This window comes from Corvus cornix, chromosome Z, assembly GCF_000738735.6.
Source record: "Corvus cornix cornix isolate S_Up_H32 chromosome Z, ASM73873v5, whole genome shotgun sequence".
NCBI classification, from domain to species: domain Eukaryota; kingdom Metazoa; phylum Chordata; class Aves; order Passeriformes; family Corvidae; genus Corvus; species Corvus cornix.
Window position 1 is genome coordinate 53580853 of NC_046357.1, and position 21249 is coordinate 53602101.

Genomic DNA, 21249 nt, shown 5'->3' on the forward strand with positions numbered 1-21249 from the left:
TTACATTCCTAAGTGATCACAATGGAAAGCTGGGAGTTGAAATACGACCTTCCTAGTGAGATGTACCAGGACTCGAGCAACAGCCCGAGATCTAGATGCCGCCGGTATTCGCCTGGTCTCTGTCAGCGTTGCCGGGAGCCTGCCGCCTCCCTCGTCTCTTTATTCCGACAGAGCTCCTCAAAAACCCGGTCTCTGGGCAGCACCCTGACAGGCTTCGCCTGCCCTCAGGTCCCCGACTCAGCGCCGCGCCCACTCCCCTCACGTTTTCCAGGCGAGCGGCCCGAGGGCAGCAGCCTCACCCCCGTCCCCGCCGCCCTTCGCGCTCCACTTCCGGGTTCCCCGCCGCGCCGCCGGGCGCTGACGTCACCGAGCGCGGACCCCGGAAGTGGAGCCAGCAGGGGGCGGGCGGAGGCGCGCGCGGCACTAGGCCCGGGGCGGCCGCGCGCTCCCCGTGACGGCGCTGCGCGCGCCTCGCTCCGCCGGCGACGGCGCCAGGTACGTGCGGCGGCCCGGCCCGGGCAGCGCCGCCGGCGAGGGGCGCGGGGGAGCGGCGGCCGCGGGCTTCAGGCAGGAGGGGGCGACCGGCCCCCGCGGCGGGAGAGTCGGGGTGGCGGCGCCCAGGCGCCTCTCGCAGCCCTGCACCGGGATGAAGACTGCGGGCCCGCGGGCCTCCCGTGTGCATGGCGACAGGCCCCGAGAGGCAGCGGGAGGAGACGGGGCGGCGGCGGCTGCTTGTGGCAGGGCCCCCGAGCTCTCCGCGCTGCCCACGTGGGCTGCTGGGACGGGTGTAGAAGTACCTGGATGCCCGTGTCAGTGGGGGTGCGGGGAAGTGGCCACGGTGTCACCACCCAGGAGCGGCCCCCAGGCTCTACGGAGCGCCGCGCTGTGCCTGCTGCCACTCCACGTGTTGGCCCCTTCGCAACTGTTTCCCGATATCAAGGGTGTCACATGAACCAGAAAAGGGAATAACAGTTTCAATTTTCTACATAATCGAAGGCGTTGTTCTTCGGAATGTATCCTTACAGTCATTGCTGCAGGTTTTGGTGCTGTCAGCTGCTTTTGCAAAACAAGACTTGCCAGTTTTCTCCGCTGCTTAATGCAAGCTTCCTGTGCAGTTGTAAATGACAAAAAGTCATTTGAGCGTTGTTCTTCTGACTTAAGAATATAGCTGGGCTTGAGTGGTAATTTTCATTTCAAATCTTGCTTTTCTAATTAGATGGGATTGAAAACTTTTTAGACTTAAGTTTGTTGAAGTTGTTCTGGCAGCTTAGAAAGCTGCATGAAATATTTGCCATTCCTGAGTTATCCAAATGTAGAGAAATAATTTTCCAGTTTAAATTGTTACTTTTTCTTGATTTTTGTTTGGCAGGAAGAAAACTCAAAATTTGTAATTCTAAGAGGAGAGGTTGGGCGTCTGTAGTTCCTTTCCAGAATCCATTCTCTTTTCTTTTAGAGGAACTGTGGCCTTCTTTTTTCTTTCAAAGATAAATACTGAAGCTTATGAGAGAGAATGAATTCTTTCCTTCCAGATACCTAACTTTTAATTGTGGTGTTACATAAGCCAAGCTGCTCAGAACCATGTAAGCCAACTTATCAAGTCCTCACAAAATGTGTCTTCCACTTTACATTATTTTTGCATGGAGTTTTTGGCTAAAGTATTAAGTTTGAATGAGCAGGTCACAGATCTTGTTCAGGACATACCATAATTGGCAAAAGAAGTGTCATAAAAGCAATAGCAATTACAAAGCTAACTGGATACCTTTGATCTTAATGGAACACTGATTTGGTGATTCTGAAGAGTGGGGTATTAACAAAATTTGCCTTGAAAGAAGAATAGTTACCAGTAATATAGCAGAAAGGTGGTGTCCTTTTAGTAACCCTTAGTATTTTCTTGGAATCTTTAAGGAGGCTGGGGGTGAAAGAGAGTGGCAGCGTGTTCTGTTAAGAACGGCAGAGCAGCTTTATGATAGCATACAGGTTAAAGAAAACCTTCAGGTTTCAAAATTAGGTATTCTGTAATTATGTAGGAAAAGGTAAAAAAGCTCTTGTCTAGGGGAAACTAAAATCTTAACAATTGAAGATACTCAGCGGCTTGGGGTGTGTCACAGAGTGCAACCAATGTGCAAATGCAGAAAGCGTGTCTTTATATGCTGCTCTGGGTTTGGAATTGAGGAGATCTGCTGTTCTGAGTGTTTCAGATATTATTTCACTTTCTTTAAAAACAAAAAAAAAAATATTCTTTGCTGACAAGAGTATTGGTCTTCACGGGGTAGCTCCAGATACAAGCCCCGGGTGATGGCTGTTGCTGAAGTTGCTGCCAGTATTTACTTCCCGCATGTCAGCTGGAGGTCTGATGTGCCTACCACTTCTGGTGTTAGTGTAGGCACTCCCCAGCCCACATCTGTCAGAACATGGTGGGTTAAGACAGATGTAATATTTATTGTATTTAAGCTGACCCGACTATTTTTGTCTGCAGTAGGTTAGCAGGTGCGGGTAGGCGTAGGAATAAGATGAAAACTTCCAGCAGGCCAGCAGTACTGAGCAGCTGGAGGCAGACAAGGGCATCGTCATTTCAGACACATAGCGCACGCTCAGACTGCCCTCTGCCTTAGTGAAATACCTTTAATTATTGGAGTTTTCTCACCGGTGCCTGGATTTTGTCTGTCTTCTTGAGATTGCCTTTTCAGTGATTGTAGCCAATTATGACTATATTTAAATCTGCAAGTTGACTTGACCATGGTCTTTACTGAATTGCCTTTTATGTACTAGTTAGCAAATGTTTGGGAGAGCTTCTCCTTATAATTACTCAGTGGGGATTTATCTTTTAGAATCTCTTCTTTTAAGTTCACAACCTTCTTTCTCTTTCCCTTGAAGACTCAGCACTGACTCTGGAGGTTTTGCCCATTCCAGGCTCTATAGAAAAAGTTCTGAATACAACTCTATTGCTGGTACTTTGAATCTGACCCACTGTTCCTTTGGGGAACAATGTGCTGTCATGACTGAGGAGTTTTTTAGATTTTCAATAGATTACTGGAATTCTTTGAAGTAAAGCATACATTCAAAGAATGAATAGATATCTTTTTAAAATTTTTTTCCACAAGCTTACTGAAACAAATTGGTTAACAATGGACATAAAAACATCCTCTTATGAAATTTAATACTGCTCTGTGAATTTGTTTGGTGCCTTAGAAGGAAATTTTTTTCTCTTTATAAGTACATGTATCTACTTAGCCTGTAGATCAGTTTCACAGATTTGTACTGAGTAGAATTCTCAGAGTACAATTTAATAGGTTTAAATTTTTTATTTTTCATGGTTATTTTTCAGCATTTTGTGTGCTGTGTGGACTTTGAGAACTTAATATTTTACTACTAACAGCATTCCTTACGCTGTTTTTTGTAATGTAGCTGAGTTTGATTGAAAGGTGAAAAGATAACATTCACTTTTATATCATCCTTGCCTTTCTGCTCAGCTCATCATCAGTTACTTATGAGTACATTAGTTGTGGTAATGATTTTTGTTTTATGGCTGACTGCTTCTATGAATTAGACTGGGACCAAAAGTTATTTATGTCCAGCTGCAGACCCACTCTGTTAAAAAAAGTGCCCAGGGTGCAGTGTCACAGCCTGTTCACATTAGATCCCTGTTGGTGGAATAGGCAGCACTCCTCTCTGCTTCCTGCCTATTGCTCCAAGCCATGCAGAAGATCAGCTGGCTGCATAGTGAGCCAGGTGAAGAAGCTGATCCAGCTGATACAGAACTAGAGATACAAAATTCTTCTTTCTCATTGCATCAACTTGCTCACTGGCATGAGTGCCATCATAAGTAGTAGTGATGGGACATGGGGCAGCAGCTTTAAACTAAAAGAAGTCAAGTTAAAGTAGGTACTAGGAAGAAATTTTTACAATGAGGATGCTAAGACATGAGAGCAGGTTGTCCAGAGAAGGTATGGGTGCCATGTCCCGGTAAGTGGAAGGCCAGGCAGGTGTTTTGGGCAGACTGGTGTTGTGAAAGATGGTGCTGCCCATGGCGGGTCATTGGACTAGATAAGTTGCAAGGTCACTCAAAATCCAAGTGCTTCTATGAATCTATAAGAAATGATGTAGGACTGGACTGGAGAATCTAGAAGTGGGAGCAGGGCTGAAAGTATATCATAGGGACTTCAGCAGATCATGGATCTGCATCCTGAATCACCTTGTACTTCAGTTGGTGGAAAAGTTGGTGAAAGCCTCTCAACCAGTTTTCTGAGCAATCTGTTTCATGAATTATTTAGTAATGAATGATACTGCTGGTGAGGCTGGTGGCCTGCTCTGTGGTCTAGTGAAGTCTTCATGTAACTGCTTTTATTCCTATTACACTCTCCTGAACAGTATTGACCTCCATGTGCATGGAACCTCTCTGGTACTACAATTTGTATTCTGTTGAGTGTATATCCAAAGAGGAAAGATGAGCCATGTAAGACTTTATGAAGCTAATTTTAGGTGTTTCTGTATTCTTCTAGGTTCCTGTTGGCCAGCAGAAATTAAGGAGACCGATCTGTGATGAGCTTGCTATATAGACATTTGACTATTATAGGTATTGATTTTTAATACTTAGGTGAAATAAGTATTGTCTTAGCAACCATTAGCTTCTATTAGCTGAATCAATATATTTACTGTGGTGGTTAATTTAAGAAACTCTTCTATTAGCAAACAGTTTCTATTCTGTGTTGTGGTTTAACCTCAGTTGACAACTAAGTACTGTCAGCTTGTTGGTCACTTCCTTCCCCTTTCCATCTGCCCCAGTGGAATGGGAAGTGAATTAAGAAAAAAATGTGCAACTTTTGGATTGAACTAAAAGCAGTATAATAATTGAAAGAAAACAAAATACAATACTACTAATGATACTAATAATTGTAATGAAGAGGAGAGAGAGAGGGAAATAAAACTCAAGACAGACAAGTAGTGTGCAGTACAGCTGATTACCACCTGCTGACTAATACGTAGCCCATCCCTCAAGAGCCACCATCCCCCTTCTGGGTACCTTCCCCTGTTTATATACTGGCCATGATGTTCTGTGGAATGTCACTTTGGCTTGTGTCACCTGTCCTGGCCATGCTCCCTCTCAGCTTTTTGTGCAACTCCTCACTAGCAGAGCATGAGACACAGAAAAGTCCTGGGCTTGGGATAAGCACTGCTTGACAGTAGCCAAACCGTCCAACATTATTCTCATCCTGAATACCAAGCACAGCTATACTAATTCTAACCCGGCCAAAACCAGGACACTCAGGCAGGCAGATGTAAGAATTTTCTTTATTGCATATCTAGAAAGAGATGATAATTAAAATAAGAATTGGCTGTACACATTGTCAATTGTACTGCAAGTTAGCTGGTTCCAGCGTTGACTGGAAACACCAGTAATGTTAGTGGTTTTTTTTCTCGATGCTTGTGCATTTAAAGTCAGGCCCATCATACTGTATTTTTCCAGCTTCTGCTTTTTTTAGTGTTGGTAGTTATCAGTTCGTCATAAGGAATTTTACTATAAATTTCAAGTCAACATTTAAGCTAATTTTTTTTTTTTGAGAGGGATGTACTGAAAATGTTTTTGGTTGTGTTGAAAATATTCTTGATTACTCTTAAGTACCCCTAAGCAACTCCAAGATGTAGATAAAAAGTATGAAATTTAATAGGAAGATAGCTTTGGAAATTGTGAACTATTTCCCAAGGTAGCTGGTCTGGATTTGTCTGAATTACAAGCTTCATAAAGTTGCCATTTTCCACTTGCGGTACATCTTTTAAGGTACTTAATTTGAATTCTCTGGACATTTCAGCTGGAATGTACATATTCTGCTGACTGATTGAGCTTTCTTCACTGTGTCAGCTTTATGCCGTGTCTGTAGTTAAAGCTCTTGGTGGGACATGGCAAGAAGTGTTCTCTGGTTTCTTGTCATCCCTTGACTGAGGTATATTTTCTCTTAGCAGTAGGCATAGTGGACCCCTCATTGTCTTGTTTTAGGTGCATGAAGAGGTGGTTTATTGTGCTTCGGAGCTGTTTTATACTTTGTCTTGGTTTTTGGAGTAATAACTGCTTGTTTGAGAATACAGCCAAGGTAATTCTGATTGATCATGTTGTCAGAGTGCCAGGTACTCTCCAGGTTGTCTTCAATGCTGTGTTGAAGACCAAACCTAACAAATAATGTAGTGCTTATAGTTTCTTTTGAAGTCCTGCAAGCCAGGCTTTATAAAGCCTTGAAATGCACATTTGAGTGGCTGTCACGTTTTAGCATACAATACCTGCAAATCTAAGTCTCCTTGTTTAACTTAAGATGGTAAACCATGTTCTTGCTTTGCATCTTATCTTCTTTTCTTAGGAACAATGTATAGCAAATCTTGAAAACATCTTGCTTTTTTTCCTAACAAATGGGCATCTCATTCCTCTTGCAGAACATACGTGTTACAAACCCACCTCAAGAAGGAAAATGTTAAGTGGGCTAGATTTAAATAAATACAGGCACCACAGTTGAAAGGAAGTCTGAAGGCATTTCGAAGAAGAAATTTGTTAACAGGAAGCCTTCGTAGTGAAAGAGCTGTTACATAAAAGCATTATTAAAATTTGGTGAAATGAGGGATAAACAAGTGTGCTCATGCACACAGTCTGTATGCCTTGAATAATGACCATTGTACTGAAAGAGTATCTCCCCACTGAAGCATATGATTCAATCTTGTGAAATAAAATCTGAACGAAAGAGAATTCTGTGTCTGTATGTTGGTATCTCCCGTGCTGCAGGAATGTGTTAACATAGCCTACCTGTAAGCCAAGGAGGAAGATCTCAGAACCAGCACAGCCATCACAATCAAAGCTACTATTAATGCAAACTTGCATTCAGTACATGCTATCCATAAGTCAAAAATTGGTGGCAATTTCCTGATACTTTACTTTAAATGTTTGCATTTTCAAAAAGCAGAGTTTGAATTTTGGAAGCATAAACTATTTCCTACCACAGTGATCACTTCTTGAGTCCTTCTTTTGCTTTCTCTATATTTCTTTCTTGGCCATGTTGGCAAATCAGGCTAAAAAAGTTTTTAAGCAGCAGCTGTATTCCTGTTCTGTCAACTCAGTTGTACCAGGTAATGAACTAAATCTGAAAATTGATAAATTGGAAGTATAGCCTTTAAAAAAAGGAGGAGGTGAGGGAAAAGAAAGAAAGGAAGGTAGTTTTAACTCAGATCAAGTCCCTGTTTTGGTTTAACTCAGATATGATTCCCTGAACCGATTCTCTGTGCATTGGTACAAACAGTTCTGGGGATAGCATGGGTAGGGGGTGGGACTACTAAAGTCGTTTTGCAAAGATGTGTTTGCGAATATGTCTTTTGATTCTAAGACCTGGGGGCAGGAAGGGTCTTTGTTCTGTATTTGCTCTCTGTGAAACAGTGGGGTACTTGTTATCTGCCTGGATGAAGTTGAACATAGCATTCCCTTGGCTTGGATTTAACATTTCTCAGTATAAGAAATTGTCCTCAATTTTTAGAAACTTTAAGCGTGTTCTGATAATAGCAGCATGAAGGCTCCAGGTTATTTCACTCTGTGTTATGTCCACTGTGATAATGAAACTTTTATTTCCATCAAGAAGCAGTACGTGCCTAACCACCTTGCTGTGTGAGATTTTGTATCTGTAGCAAACCCCAGCTAGTATCCTGACTTGTACTTTCTTTATTAAGACATGATTTTTTTATTGTCAGTGACTCAGAAACAGACAGTGACATTTTTGGCACACAGTACCATTTGTTCTCTGTTGTTGCTCTTTCTAAATAGGTTATATCTCTTGAATTGTAGCATTACATTCATGTGAATCATCCCATCAACTTCACTAACATCAAATAGGTTGCATGTACATTCCTGCAGGAGAGCTCTAAGTTCTTGTTCATTATCTTTCCAACATAATTCTCTGGGCAATTAAAGATTTTTTTTTTTTTATATTTTCATTCTTTGTTCTATTAGTTCTATTATCCTTGTCTTTCTTTCTAGTGAGTATTTAAGTAGTCATAAAAATTAGGATAACTCCCTAAGGAATAATTGTGAGAGGACTACACCAAAAAACCCAGAAGCTTGAATTTTTGCCTGTGTGAGGTATTTGGTTGAAGGAGGAATGAAGGGATAGAAATATGCTGAGATGGGAAATCTAGTTCCTTAAGGATGTCAACCCATGCCTGCATTTTCTTGAGATGAAAGATAAAACTATTACCTGGCTTGTTTCAGACACTGAATTTTTCAAAGCTAGTAGCGTGTTTATTTTGAGAAGCTCTGATTTTGCCTTCCTAGTAATGTCCCTAGGCAACATTTTTAAGAACATTGTTTAGAAAATTCCAGAGAAGTGTGATCTTTAGAGATTGTTGCTAACAGGAATGTAACAAAGCTTTATTTCTGTGGGAATGTTAAACTATCTAACTTTCTAGAAAAGGAGCATGGTGTAGATAATGTAGTATTTTTTCTTTGGTTGGTTGTCCTAAATTGCATTTACGTTTAACAGTATAGGGCAGCAGATAGGTTTTAATGTTTTACTTTATGGGAAATGATGGTAGATATACCTCCCCCAAAAAATTTACTGTGGACATGGTCAAATATGGGAGTGGAGCCCAGAGAAGTCATGGAATCACCATTGTTGCACATCTTCAAAACTTGACAAGTGCCTAAGCAGCACATTCTGGTAATACCTCTTAGTTGACCTCCAAAGGTATATATAGATTTGTACAAGGTATACCTTACCATATACATAGTGCTGTGTTGCGGTGCCTTGGTGTTTTGGATTAGAAAGAAGATACTTGGTAAAGTCTACTGTTGCGTCAGGTATCAACCTCAGTTATCAGTGTGTAAGAATCTCAGCGATTCTACCTGTACAAGACATGCTGTGCTCTCCTTGTTTGGGCATGCCTGCCAGCACCACAGAACAATTGACTGTGCTTGTTCTGCCACAGGACTGTGGTGAGGATGTCCAGTGTTAGTGGACAACAGGGAGAGTGATCTGAGGAAAGTGCTTGATTGGCTTTGTCATTCCTATACTCATTCTGTAATGGCAGGATGAATGAAACCACGGGACTGGAGCAGTGTGGACAAAGGGAGCTTGGGAACAAGGAGTTGAGTTGGCAGTGTCTCTGAAAGCTCTTGAAATGAAAAGACAAATGAAAACTTGGGGAAGGAATGGAGTGGCACTAGAAGCTCTCAGGCTGGAATGTGAGGCCGAGTAAAACAGGGAGCTTGTGAGAGAAATAGGATGGTTGAAAGGCACTTTATGGGAGAGGAGGAGTTGGGGTTGGGAGAAACGTGAGTGTTGTATTTAAAACTCAAGAGGAAGGTTAGACAAAATACTGAGTGTCTCCTTATTAAGTGAGCACCTTCATTCAGTGCACTGACAAAGGCAGAAGTGCAGTGGAAAAAAAAATTAGATATGATTATGCATGCGTTCTGTGTTGGGTTTGTGTGGCAAGGTTTTAGTAGCAGGGGTCTGCAGGTGTGGCTTTTGTGAGAAGCTGCTAGAAGCTTCCCACATGTCCGGTAGACCCAGTGCCAGCCAACTCTGAGATGGACCTGCTGCTGGTCAAGGCTGTATCCCTGCAACCCGTGGATGTTCACAGTGGGTCAGGGTGGTGCCTAAAGGAGCTTGCCAAGACTGTGTTGGACAGAAAGTTAGATACAAATGACGCTACCTTAGAGAAGTAGTCAGGAGTAGAGATCACTTCTTTCCTCTTTATTCACTTTGTTTTTTGTATGCGACTGGACTTCAGTGCACAGGTGCTGAACATTTTTTGTGCAGGCAGTCTTCATTTTGGTATTCCCTGATACTTGTGGACTTGGCATTGTTTTGGTAGTGGGTCTTTTGGTAAGGAAGGCACAAATACTAAGCCTATGCTATCATCTATGGAAACATGATAGTATATAAGATTTTATTCATCTGCAGAGTGATTTTAACCACCTTGAAGGTATTTTAGTACACTTAGAATTTTGAGTGGTTGCCAATAGAATGAATAATATCACATATCGTCAGCCTTCACAAATTTGTCATGGCTGTGGCCCTGAGGGTTTTGACATTTTTGTTATGAGAAATTTTGGCTTTTTTATGCAAATTAACTCAAATCAGAAAGGAATTCCCGAGAACACAAAACTGAGACCCCTGAGACCATGAGTTCTTAATTCTTGCTCAGCCAGACACTGCTGGTAATGATTCTCACATCCCTTGTTATGATCATTGCTGGTCATTGCTGCTGTGGGAGGTGACTAACTTGTAAATGGAGGTATACACACACACACACACACACACTTTCTGTATATTCATTTGGTGTGCACTTTTGCTTTTTCTTATCTTCACAGAATGGTAGAGTTGTTGACATTGGCAGGGGCCTCTGGAAATAGTCTAGTCCATCCCAGTGCTCAGAGAAGGATTAGCTAGAGCTGATTACTTGTGGCAGTGTAAGTTTTGAGTATCTCCAAGGACAGATGTTGGGGAAGATGAAACAGGAAAGCCTTATAAATATGATTGCCTGACAAAAGATTTTGGGAATATGAAAACTACAGGTGACATCGAAATGAAAGCCATTTTTGAAATACCAAGTCTTAGTTACTGAACAACTGGAAAACAATGGTATGGCCGACTGAAGGTAATCCCCTCTTGATCGAACAATACCCTCTGATTGCAAGCAGGTCCAAGGGTCAGAGCAGACCCTACTAGCTCAGCAGAAGGGGTCCAAAGAGTAGTTTTTAGAAGTTAAGATGTAACACTCTATGGTAATATAAGAACTCTTATAGGCTGTATGTAAATGCTATAGGATTTGTATCTTGTATTAGATTGGTTAGTGACAATTAGAATATTCAGTACAGAAGATGATTTATTGTATTGTAACCAGGATTTCAGACACTCTTACACACTCTTATCACTTCTTCTTCACTCTCATTCCTTTCGCTCTCTCTCCCTCTTTACTTACCCGCTCACTCTCTTGCTCTCTTGGGCCTGCTCAGAGCTGCAGCTGGCAGCTCTAAGCAGTGCCCCTATACCCACGCCCTTTGCAATAAACCCCATGTTCCAAGATCTGACTATAGAGATCTCTCGTCACCGTCCGTCTCCGTCCGTCCCGACCGTCCGAACCACCCCAAGCTCCCACAGTCCGACGCCCAACGTGATTGTCGAATCCACACCCAGCACCTACAGACAGAGATTCTGTAACCTCTTTTTCTGATCCACTCTAAGCACAGAGGAGCAGTGTGAGCTCTCTGTGGATTACAAATAGAATCATGAAGGTTCGAATATTCCTCGAAACAAGACTAGAACCAAATGAGGCTAAATGTTGGTACCAAAAAATTGATATATTTTATTTAGCTGTAGGAGAGGCAAAGAGAAAGAAAGAAACAGAAAAAGAGGTGGGGGATGGGGGGACAGGAAGAGTGACAGAGGCACAGTAAGTAGAAACATATCCCCCCTCTGTGGATCTTAATGATGTCTTGTTGATCCTCCGGTCTTCTAGGTGGTCAGGGTCCCCTGCTGAAGAAGCATAGAATCCAATGGATTAATAAAGGTTTGGGCCAGGTGGGAATGCCCAGGTACCTCCCCTCTGAGGGGGCAAGTTTGACACTGTCCTTTGCAAGACTGTGGATCATTTGTATCATTTTGCATCAAGTGTAGTGCTCTGGTGCAGGGTCTGGGGTACGGTTCAGGGGCCCTTTAAATGGACCATGACACTCCCTCGGCTGCCCCTCACATGAATGTCCTGTAAATGTGGCTTTCCTGGCTGAACCAGTTTGAGTAATGGAGAATGGGTGTTTGTTGCCTCTGACAAGAGACTTTTCACCATGCACCTGAAACACTCTTCCTCCACTCTCTGGTGGAGTGGGGGATGTCTGTACAAACCTGGTCTCAGTAAATAAGACAGCTGCTGGGCTTGGTCCTCCTGTGGAAGTTTCTTCTCCCCCAGCCCAGACCTGAAAATAGTGACATTTTTTTCTTAAAGTAACTTACAGTCCAAGGCCTCAGCCCAGGGGATCCATTCAGGGTGCAGTGATCTTCAGTGCAGCTCTGTTGATGCAGCTTCACTACGCAGTTCTAATGGACAAAAATCCTTCATAAAAATGTTTAAGCCATAAACTGTAGTATTTCAGTCTCTGACAGTTGTCTGGGTGCCTGCTCCAGTGTTTGAGTCCCATTAGGGTAAGGAAGTTTTTCTTTATGTTTAAATGTCCAGTTTGTGCCCATTGTATATTGCCTTCCCACTGGACAACAATGGGAAGACTGGCTCAGTGATCTTTTGTCCCCTCTGGCATTTAATAGATACTGATTAGACTCCTCCCATCCCACCCTGACTTTTCTCCCTGCTGACTAGTCCCATCTCTCTTAGCCTCTGCTCAGATATCAGATGCTCCAAGCCGTTACATTTTTGTAGCCCTTTGCTGGCCTCACACCAGTATGGCTGTGTTTGTGTTGTACCGGAGCGTCTGGAACCGTCACAGCATTCCAGATGTGTTTCAGCAGTGCAGAGTGGAGGAAAAGGATCATGTCCCTCAACCTACAGGCAATGCTTTTCCTAAAGCAGAATGTAATTGAAAGGATTTTCACTGCTTTGTTTCTTTAGGTCTCATTTTAAACTGTTGGGAAACATTATATATAGTCTAGATACATAGTCTAGAAAATATTTCCTACTTTTTGAAAATTTTGGATTTTTCCCTTTCCAAGTTGTATTAGCTTGAAATAATATTATGTTTTGTGAAGTTTCAGAGACAGTAATAGAAAAGGTGTATTCATTGGAGGGGAGAAATTTGCTCCAGCTGATGCTTGCAAGATTGAGGAATATTTTGAAAATGAGTAATTTTTACATATCAACATAAATTGGCAGTTGCTTTCCATTTAGTTTGTACCTTATCCTCGTGGTAATTAAACAAATGGCTAGTTAAGATGTGGTTTACCAGAAATATAAAAGTACTATGTCTGTGCTATACTGGACTTGGTTTTAAAGCACTTGAGACTTAAGTTCAAATAATTCTCCACTCTGCTTACATTTTTGGGTTTTGTTAGTTTTGATTGTCTCCAAGGACAGTGTTCTGTCTCCTGTCCCTTTCTCCATTTTTTTTTTTCATCTTCATCAGATTTTTTGATCCACCTTCCAAATTTGTACAAAGTCTGCTAAATTTCATGTGCATCAAGGAAGCACATATTTTGTCTAGCACTGCTGATCTTTTATTCACAAGATCTGGGGTTTTGTTGCTGTTTGGTGTAGGGTTGTTTCCTGTCAAATGATTTTCCATCTACCTTCCCCCTTCTTTTATACAGTAAAATTTAGTAACAAAACATGGTGAGTCTGAAAGTTTTTGGTTATCTCTTTCTCCAGCACAAGGAATTTTGGACAAACCATTCTTTGGACGATGTCACGTTTTTAAGCTGTTGTAACTGAAATGTTTCTTCAACTTTCACTTTGAAGTAGGTTAAAAATGTAAAATATTAGAGGACTAGCTACATTATTGTGTGGGTGCTTGTAGAATTTTTTGCTTGCTCTAACTGTTCTTGGTAGTTGATTTAGTACTTCTCTTTGAAGATTCATTTTGTCCTGTGTGTATACTGCTAATGTGACTGTATAATGCTCAGTACAGCATTCATTTAGTTACAGAGATAAAGAATTCTTGTTTACACAATGATATTTTAAAGGTAGTGCTATTTCAGCATATATTTGGAAAATTGTCGGGTGTTTGAGAAAATGTTTATATTGCCTGTAACATGCCTTTCAGGAGTCTGTTGTGCTCAGTGGAGCTGATGCTGGTTTATATTTTTCCCATGCAGCACACTGTTAATGTATTTCTGCTTTTCCAGTATCAGTTTTTGTCTTGGGAATCAATACGATCAGCTGATGTAGAGGTTGATGTAAAGAATTTTAACATAGACAGTCCTTAGTAAAACATGTGTATTGTTCATGACTTTTTAAGGTTAGACATTATCTGTCTGATCATAAGGTGACATGGAGGTAAAATAATTTTAATGGATTGTGTGCCCTTTTCCTGTAATTACAGTTTGTTTATCTATAAACACTGTTGTAGCAATTACATTTTTTAGCTACCACACTATTCAGATCACTAAGTTGTGTTTAACAGCAATCAATGGGCATTTTAAAAATTGAATGGAACAGAGAAACTGGAAAAAAATTACTTTGGGTTAGAATCAAAATTTCATGGAAAGAAACTCCGTTAAGCTTGTTTAGTTTACCAGAAGAAAGATAGGACTTGGTTGTGGTGTCTAATCATGTAAGGGAAAAATAGAGACAAAACTTAACCTACAAAGTGTTGCAATAATTAGTGACTGAAGCCTGAAGCCAAATTCAAACTGGAAATAAAGTACAAAGGACCGTGAGTAGCCTTTCAGACATCACAGCAACTGATGGATTCTTTAGCTCTTAATAACTTGAATTTTGCCGTGGATGCCTTTCTGTAAGAACTGCTGTAGTTCTTACAGTAACAGGAGTTACTGGTCTTAGAGACTGGAACCTGAAGAAAATAAAAGGCCTCTGTTTAAGAGGAAATGGTTGATTTTGAGAGACTCTCTGCCTGAAACTCTGAACCTTCCAAGAAAAAATCAGGTATTTATAGTGATTTTTTTTGTCAAACTAGGTTGCATCTCCCTGTGTCCTTCTCCTCCTGCTTTTATATTCACCTTTGAGTTTGGCATTACTTGGCTGATCTCTGCTCAATCACACATTCTGCACCTACAAAAATTTAACAGTTTTTCCCCTTAGTAGGGATTCCTTCAAACTGGTAGGAAATGCAGTGCTTTCAACAAAATGGACAAACAATGCTGGTTTAGAATGATTGAAGTTTCTTTAGCCCATGTCTTTGAGTTGTTACTGCTATGACAGTGTTTAGGCTTGAGGCTAAATCAGTCTTATAGATACATCTATTCAGACTCATTGAAGTAGTCCATCAAACAAGTAGAATTTAATTTTTTGAAGGATTTTGCTTTATAGCGTGGCAAGTAAAAGCTATGAGTATGTATGGCAAAAGGATTGAGAATAAAACAAGAGCACTTGTTCCACATTTTTTCCTTCTGGCTTTCAAATCAAAGGTGCAAATGAAATGGCCAGATTCATTGTCATAATAATCATCTGTATTTGTGGACACCAGTAATCCGTCATGTAGAGTGGAAGACTAGGCCAGGAGGAATTGCATAAAGTTTAACAAAGATACTTGTAAAGTTGTGCAGTGACAATGGCGTAATTCCCAAACAGCAGGTAGACTGTTGTATGACTGGCTGGGATGATCTGCTTAATAGGAGCTGGGGCTGCTGCTGGATGGCAAGCTGAACAGTGTGCCCTTGTGGCAATGAGGTCAAACCGATTCTCTTGTATTGGTAAGAGGAGTACTAGGGTGCTGTGTCTGGTTTGTCCCCTGATTTCAAGAGAGATATTGATGAAAAATTGGAGATGGTCCAGCAGTTGGCCACCAGGATGATTTGTATGTTAGAAGGATGGTTAGCATGTTAGAGAACTCAACATTTGAAGAAAAGTTCAAGGAAATTGTTTAGGTTGGAAAAGACATCTTCGAGTTCAACTGTTAACCCAAGTCCCCCCAAAAATGATGTTCCTAAGTGCCACATCCACACATCTTGTAAATATCTCCAGGGATGGTGATTCTACCACTACCCCTGGCAGCCTGTTTCAGTGCTTGACAACCTTTCCAGAGCAGAAATTTTTCAAATATCTGATCTAAACTTCCCTTTGTGCATCTTGAGGCCATTTTCTCTTGTTATTTTTGAGAAAAGACCAACCCCCACTTTGTTGTAGAAAGCAAGAAGGTCCTCCCAAGCCTTCTTTTCTCCAGGCTAAACACCCCCAGCTCCCTCAGCCAATGCTCATAATGCTTGTGCTCCAGACCCATCACGAGCTGTTACGATCCGGTTTAAACCCAGAAAAGCAAAGTAAGTTAAGTCTCTGAGCATAAACCGAAAAGAACTTAGAAGGTTCAAAATATCCCCAGAAATGAGATTAAAACCAAACGAGGTTAGATGTTGATGCCAAAAAAGCATGTATTTTATTTAATAGTAAAAGAGGCAAAGAGAAGGGAAAAGAAAGAAAAAGAAGTGTGCGTGGGGGGGCTGGGGGGACAGGGAGAGGTGACAGGGATTAGGTGGAAGCAGATCACCCATCCGAGGGTCCCAATGACGTCTCGTTGCTCCCCTCCATCTGGTCTGCTGGTGGTGAGGGTCCCCCGTTGCCACCGTGGCCACGCTGCTACATGCTGCCACATGCCGAAGGGTGCAGAACTCCGTGGATTAGTATACACTTTGGGCCAAGTGGGAACGCCCACATGTCTCCCCTGCAGGGGCCAGCTTGACACTGTCCCTTGCAACACTGCGGGTCTGTTGTATCATCTCTGGGGCTCTGGTGCAGGGTCTGGGGACCCCTTTGAGGGGGGCCCCTGTGATGGGCCATGTCACCCCTTCTGCTGTGGATGAGCTTCCCCCTCCCACACCCCCCCCGGTGAGGACCCCTCAGCTGGGCTCTGCACAGTGGAGGACGGGCAGTCACTGTGCCTCTGACCAGAGGCTTTTCCCAGATACCCAAAGCCTTTCCTCCCTCCACCCCTTGGTGGAGGGTCTGTTTGAGCCTGGCAGCTGATGGCCCTGGGGCTGAGGTCTCCACCTTGGAGGTGTTAAGCCTGTGCTTTGTGAATGTCCCCAGCCCTGAGCTGTTACTTTATCTTATCTTCATCAGCGAGCAGTGTAAGGCCTCAGTCAGGGCCCCATTCAGGGTGTGGGAGTCTTCTCTGAAGCTTTTGTAATACAGTTTTAAAAGTCCTTTAAGAAAATGTTTAAGTCATAAAATATAATATTTAAGTCTCTGACACCAGCTTCATTGCCTTTCTGTGGACACGTTCCAGCACCTCAGTGGAGAGAGATGGCTTGGAGAGGTTTCAGCAGTCATCCAGTACATAGAAGATAGTTGTGAAGGAGAAGTTGTTTTCTGCTCAAAGGTGCACAGTGAGAGCAGAAATTTCATCTCAGTATAGGAAAAAAATCTGTTAGAAATAACTAAACACTGGAGTAAGTTTCTGAAAAGCATGGGGAAATCTCCCTCACTGGAAATATTTAAGGCTCATGTTGGCAGCACCATAGCTTACCTGATCAAAGGCCCTGTTAAAACCTAGTGAAATAAGGTCCAAGAGACCAGGTAATTTCCCAAGATTTTTTCCAGCCTGAGCTACTCTTACAATGCTGTGGTTACAGCTCTTTGTCAGGCTTGGCTCTGGGCAGAGATAGCAAGGTTGTAGATTAGGCAGTAGCAAACTGTATAAAGAAGTGTGATTACAATTACTGACAGACACTTGATGGAATATTTTTTTACAGTAAAGAAAGTAAAATTTACTTGCATTGCTTTTTTTATTTTTGTTCTTTTTATTGTTACATGAAAGAAAATAAAAGATGTACTGATGTGGAAAAAAAACCTAAAAATGCAAGTTTGATGCAGTCAGAATTAAAATACCAAATTTATTTAAATATTGAGCTAAAAGAAATAATGCCTTTATATTATTCACATTATATATAATATATGTATAGAGGTATGTTGTAGTGCTGCTTTATGAAAATCCAGCAGAAGAAAATCTGTGGACTGCAGGTGTTTCACAGGGCTATTGCTTTGCTTGCCAGATAGTTGAAATTAAGCAGTACTTGGTTCAGCTGGTCATATAACACATGCCTCTCAGGCAGAGGGCAGAGCAAAGACAGTTGAGATAGTGTATCAGTAAACCTTGGAGAAGTTATAAACATTGAAGAAGCAAATGTTCTACAGGAAGAAAAGCTGTGGGAGGAGCTGTAAGGCAGATCTCTTGAGGCAGACATTGCTACAAATAAGAGGTAGGTACACTTTGGGAATTTGGGCTCTTTAGTCTGATTCTGAAATAAGGTAACCTGACAATGAACTGTCGTCTTCAGTAGTCCTGCATGCTCCTTTCAGTTGTGTGTGATTTGATTCTGCTTAGCATCCATCTGTATCTTTTTGTGTCATCTGCAGTATTTGCATTTGATGCAGGGTAGTCAAGTGAGGTGGTGATATATATTTGCGTGTGCAGTTTCCAGAAGATGTTGGAGGAAACAGGTGTGCTGTAGAAAACTGAATGCACCTCTTACCTTTCTTTAGTCTCCTTTTGTGCACCTACTCAGCACAGAGTCTGGAGTAGAATCAGAAATGCCTTGCTGTTCATAAGGATCTGGGCTACAGACCTGGATTCACTGCATTTCCATCTGATTTGTATGTGTTCTTTTCAGGAGTCTTCAGTTAATGGCAGACAGTCCTTCATAAAGTCATGTTGTTACTAAAGAGCAAAGGAGGAGAGAGGGGGAAAAGGGATTTTAAAGTATTAGGCACATAGGCATATGTCTAGGGTTTTTTAGCAGCTTTTGATGGTAGCCTAAGCAGAAACCATTTCCCTGGAGTTTCCCACTTTCTCGCTCTTTCTTCTGTGTCACTCTGGAAAATTACTTTGGTGTCTCTCGTAAGAGAAGACTCTTCTAATAATCTTCGAGTTTTTCTCTGTTCAGAGGCATTTTTCTCTGCCAGCTGACTCATGGGATTGCTTGAGAGAAGATGAAGTTTCAAAAAGAAAACCAAAAAACCTGGTTTTGTCCTGTAACTGCTTAGTATGTGCAGAGAAGAGGCTATTGAGAGTCAGTCTTCTCCTCTCCATCTTTCAAGTCAAAATCCCGTTAAAACCAACAATACAAAGTACAAGCATCTTAATCTCATCCAAACCAAGTTTTTTTATAAACTATCACAGCTATGTTATGAAGTAATGTCATACCAAGTCCTCATAAATCCTTGTACTGTACACTGCTTGGAAAATCTGATTCTGTAAATAAGTAGCATTTCACACAACTGTTTTCCAAATAATTTTATTGCCTCAATATTTTTTTTTCTGTCCTCATCAACTGCGATACAGGCCCATGAAGTAATGGAAAGTAAATCATCCACTAATTATAGCATTATTACATTTTACGTGGACTTTTCCTGGCGCTTCAATTATGGGGTGTTAGTTCTCCGTAAAGATTAATTCCTTGGATTTTCCCTAGCATCTGCTGTTTGTGAAGGATTTTCTCTGACCGTTTAGAGGAAGGTGATGGTGAAGGTATCTTGAAATTAATGTCCTGGTCATCAGTACATTCATCTCAGGTGCTGAGATTGAGAAAGCTAAAGAAGGTTCTTTGAAGTTCGTAAAGCAGGAATCCAGTTATCCATAGTTCTGAGCATTGAAGGAAATCAGGCAGGCTGAATGCCTAGAAAATGAGAAATACACAAAAAGAGATTATCTGAAACCATTTTATTTTTCAGGCATTTGGGAATTGTCACCTTCAAATTCCTTCTCTGAACAGAATTCTCTGGGCAGCATTCTCCTGCCTTCACTGCAGGATCACTTTTTCTGTCTCCAGAGCTGATGGCCTGATTCATTAGGTAACTATCTGTCTACCTCAACACAAGTAGGGTCCTGCCCACCTAATTATTGATATTTTGTGTATTTAAGAAAGTACTGTATTTTGTGGTGTTACGGATTAGCCATAACAAACAATACAATAGGCAGCCAAGTCCTTCCTCCAGCCACTCACGCTCCAAACAGTGGATGGGGGAAAGAACTCGAAGGGTAAAAGTGAGAAAACTCATGGGTTGAGATAAAGACAGTTTATAGGGCAAGCAAAAAAAAAGCTATGCACACCAGTAAAGCAAAATAAGGAATTGCAGATATTCAGCCATCTCCATGAAAGCACAGCTTCATCGCGTGTAATGGTAACTTGGGAAAGCAAACACCGTCATTCCACACATTCCCCGTTTCTTCTTTTTCAAGTTTTTTTGCTGAGTGTGTCATCGTCTGGTTGGCTGGGTTCAGCTGTCCTGGCTGTGTCCCATCCCAGCTTCTTATGCACCCATAGCCTGCCTGTTGGCCTGGCAGCACATGAAAACAGGAAAGCTCTTGGTGCTGTGTCAATGCTGCTCAGCAGTGTTATTGATGCTGTTTTCAGCACAAATCCAAACCCTAGTCCCATACAAGCTACTATCCTACAATTTCTACTACAAAGAAAACTGGCTTTATCCCAGAGAAAACCAGCACGAGTACTGAAAGCTGTTGCTACTGCAGACGACCATTTTGAACCTCGTGTTTGGTTGATACACCATCATACTGTAAACTTCACAGAGGCTATGTTGAGGTTGTACTGCCTCTTCTTCTGCTATTTTGACATGGGTTTTTGTCTATTTCTCTATTTTTGTTTTGCCTCTGAATCACAAGTTCTTTTACTCAGAGTTCGGATTGAAACGCAGGCTTTTCTTCTAATTGATGTTTATTATTTTCTTATCTATAACACAGCTGCATGGGATGTACCTCTTAGTTAACAAGGTGGAAAATGGCCGTGAGTTCTAACTTTCAAGGCCTTTTAAGGTCCAAATCACCCTATTATGGAATTCCAAGGAATTTATTTTTACTTATAATCCAATAACTAACTATTCATGATCAGTACTGTGGGTTTTTTGACCCAATACCAAAACATCCAGATTTGTGAAGGAGAAGGAGAAAAGAAGAAGAACAAATCCACACCCCAAATCCTCCATATTGTTACACATATTTATATATTATTATATCCCACAACCTAAATTCTCTAAACCCAGGGTTCCAACAGGTTTTTGCCCGTGTTAATACGGATATCTTTATGAAGGTAATTTCTAGCATTTCAGGGAAGTTAAACTGAAACAATTAAGATCTCAATGTGTGGAATTGTGTTGACTCTGCTTTTTGTAAATAACTGAGTTGCTGACATATATTGCTAATGCGCATGGATCCTAGTCATCTGCTATTTGAACTTATGGGGTAAATAAAACTGGCAGGTGGTTGCTGTGCAAGTGTCTCAGACTTTAGTGCTGACTGCAGTGATGTACTTCATCAGCACGTTCTACCACCATTTGGTAGAGTACAAAGATCTACTGAGCTTAAGGGACTTCAGGATCATTGCCAAGTTTCTTTGTATTCTAAGTGGTTACAGATCCTGCCCTTCTAGCATTATTAATCCCCTTCCTGTGCATCTTTCCTCTGCCTTTTGCATCAGTATGGAGCATGATCTGGGCAACTAGGTAAATTTTCTGGAAATTCTGATAAGTCTTAGTCTATGTTAAATGTGTGACAAAAGCCATTTTGACTTCAGCAGATTGGAGCAGGCTTTAAGGGTAATTGATAGCAAGAAGCACACACTACTAAGTTGATCCTCTGATCCTAAATTT

At 41.6% G+C, this 21249-nt stretch overlaps 1 protein-coding gene across 6 annotated transcripts in view; it reads left to right on the forward strand.

Annotated features, from left to right (window-relative positions):
- The first annotated feature begins 418 nt into the window (after positions 1 to 418).
- Positions 419 to 21249, forward strand: part of FAM172A (family with sequence similarity 172 member A) — a 265595-nt gene continuing 244764 nt past the window's right edge. For 3 of the 6 annotated variants that reach the window (XM_010393034.4, XM_010393035.4, XM_019281908.1), the window contains exon 1: positions 19318 to 19437. The gene's annotated coding sequence lies outside the window, so the exon portion shown is untranslated. Of the gene's footprint in view, positions 496 to 4499; positions 4574 to 19317; positions 19438 to 21249 lie in introns of those variants that run through there. The other 3 variants (XM_039567673.1, XM_039567671.1, XM_039567672.1) reach the window with 3 other exon arrangements.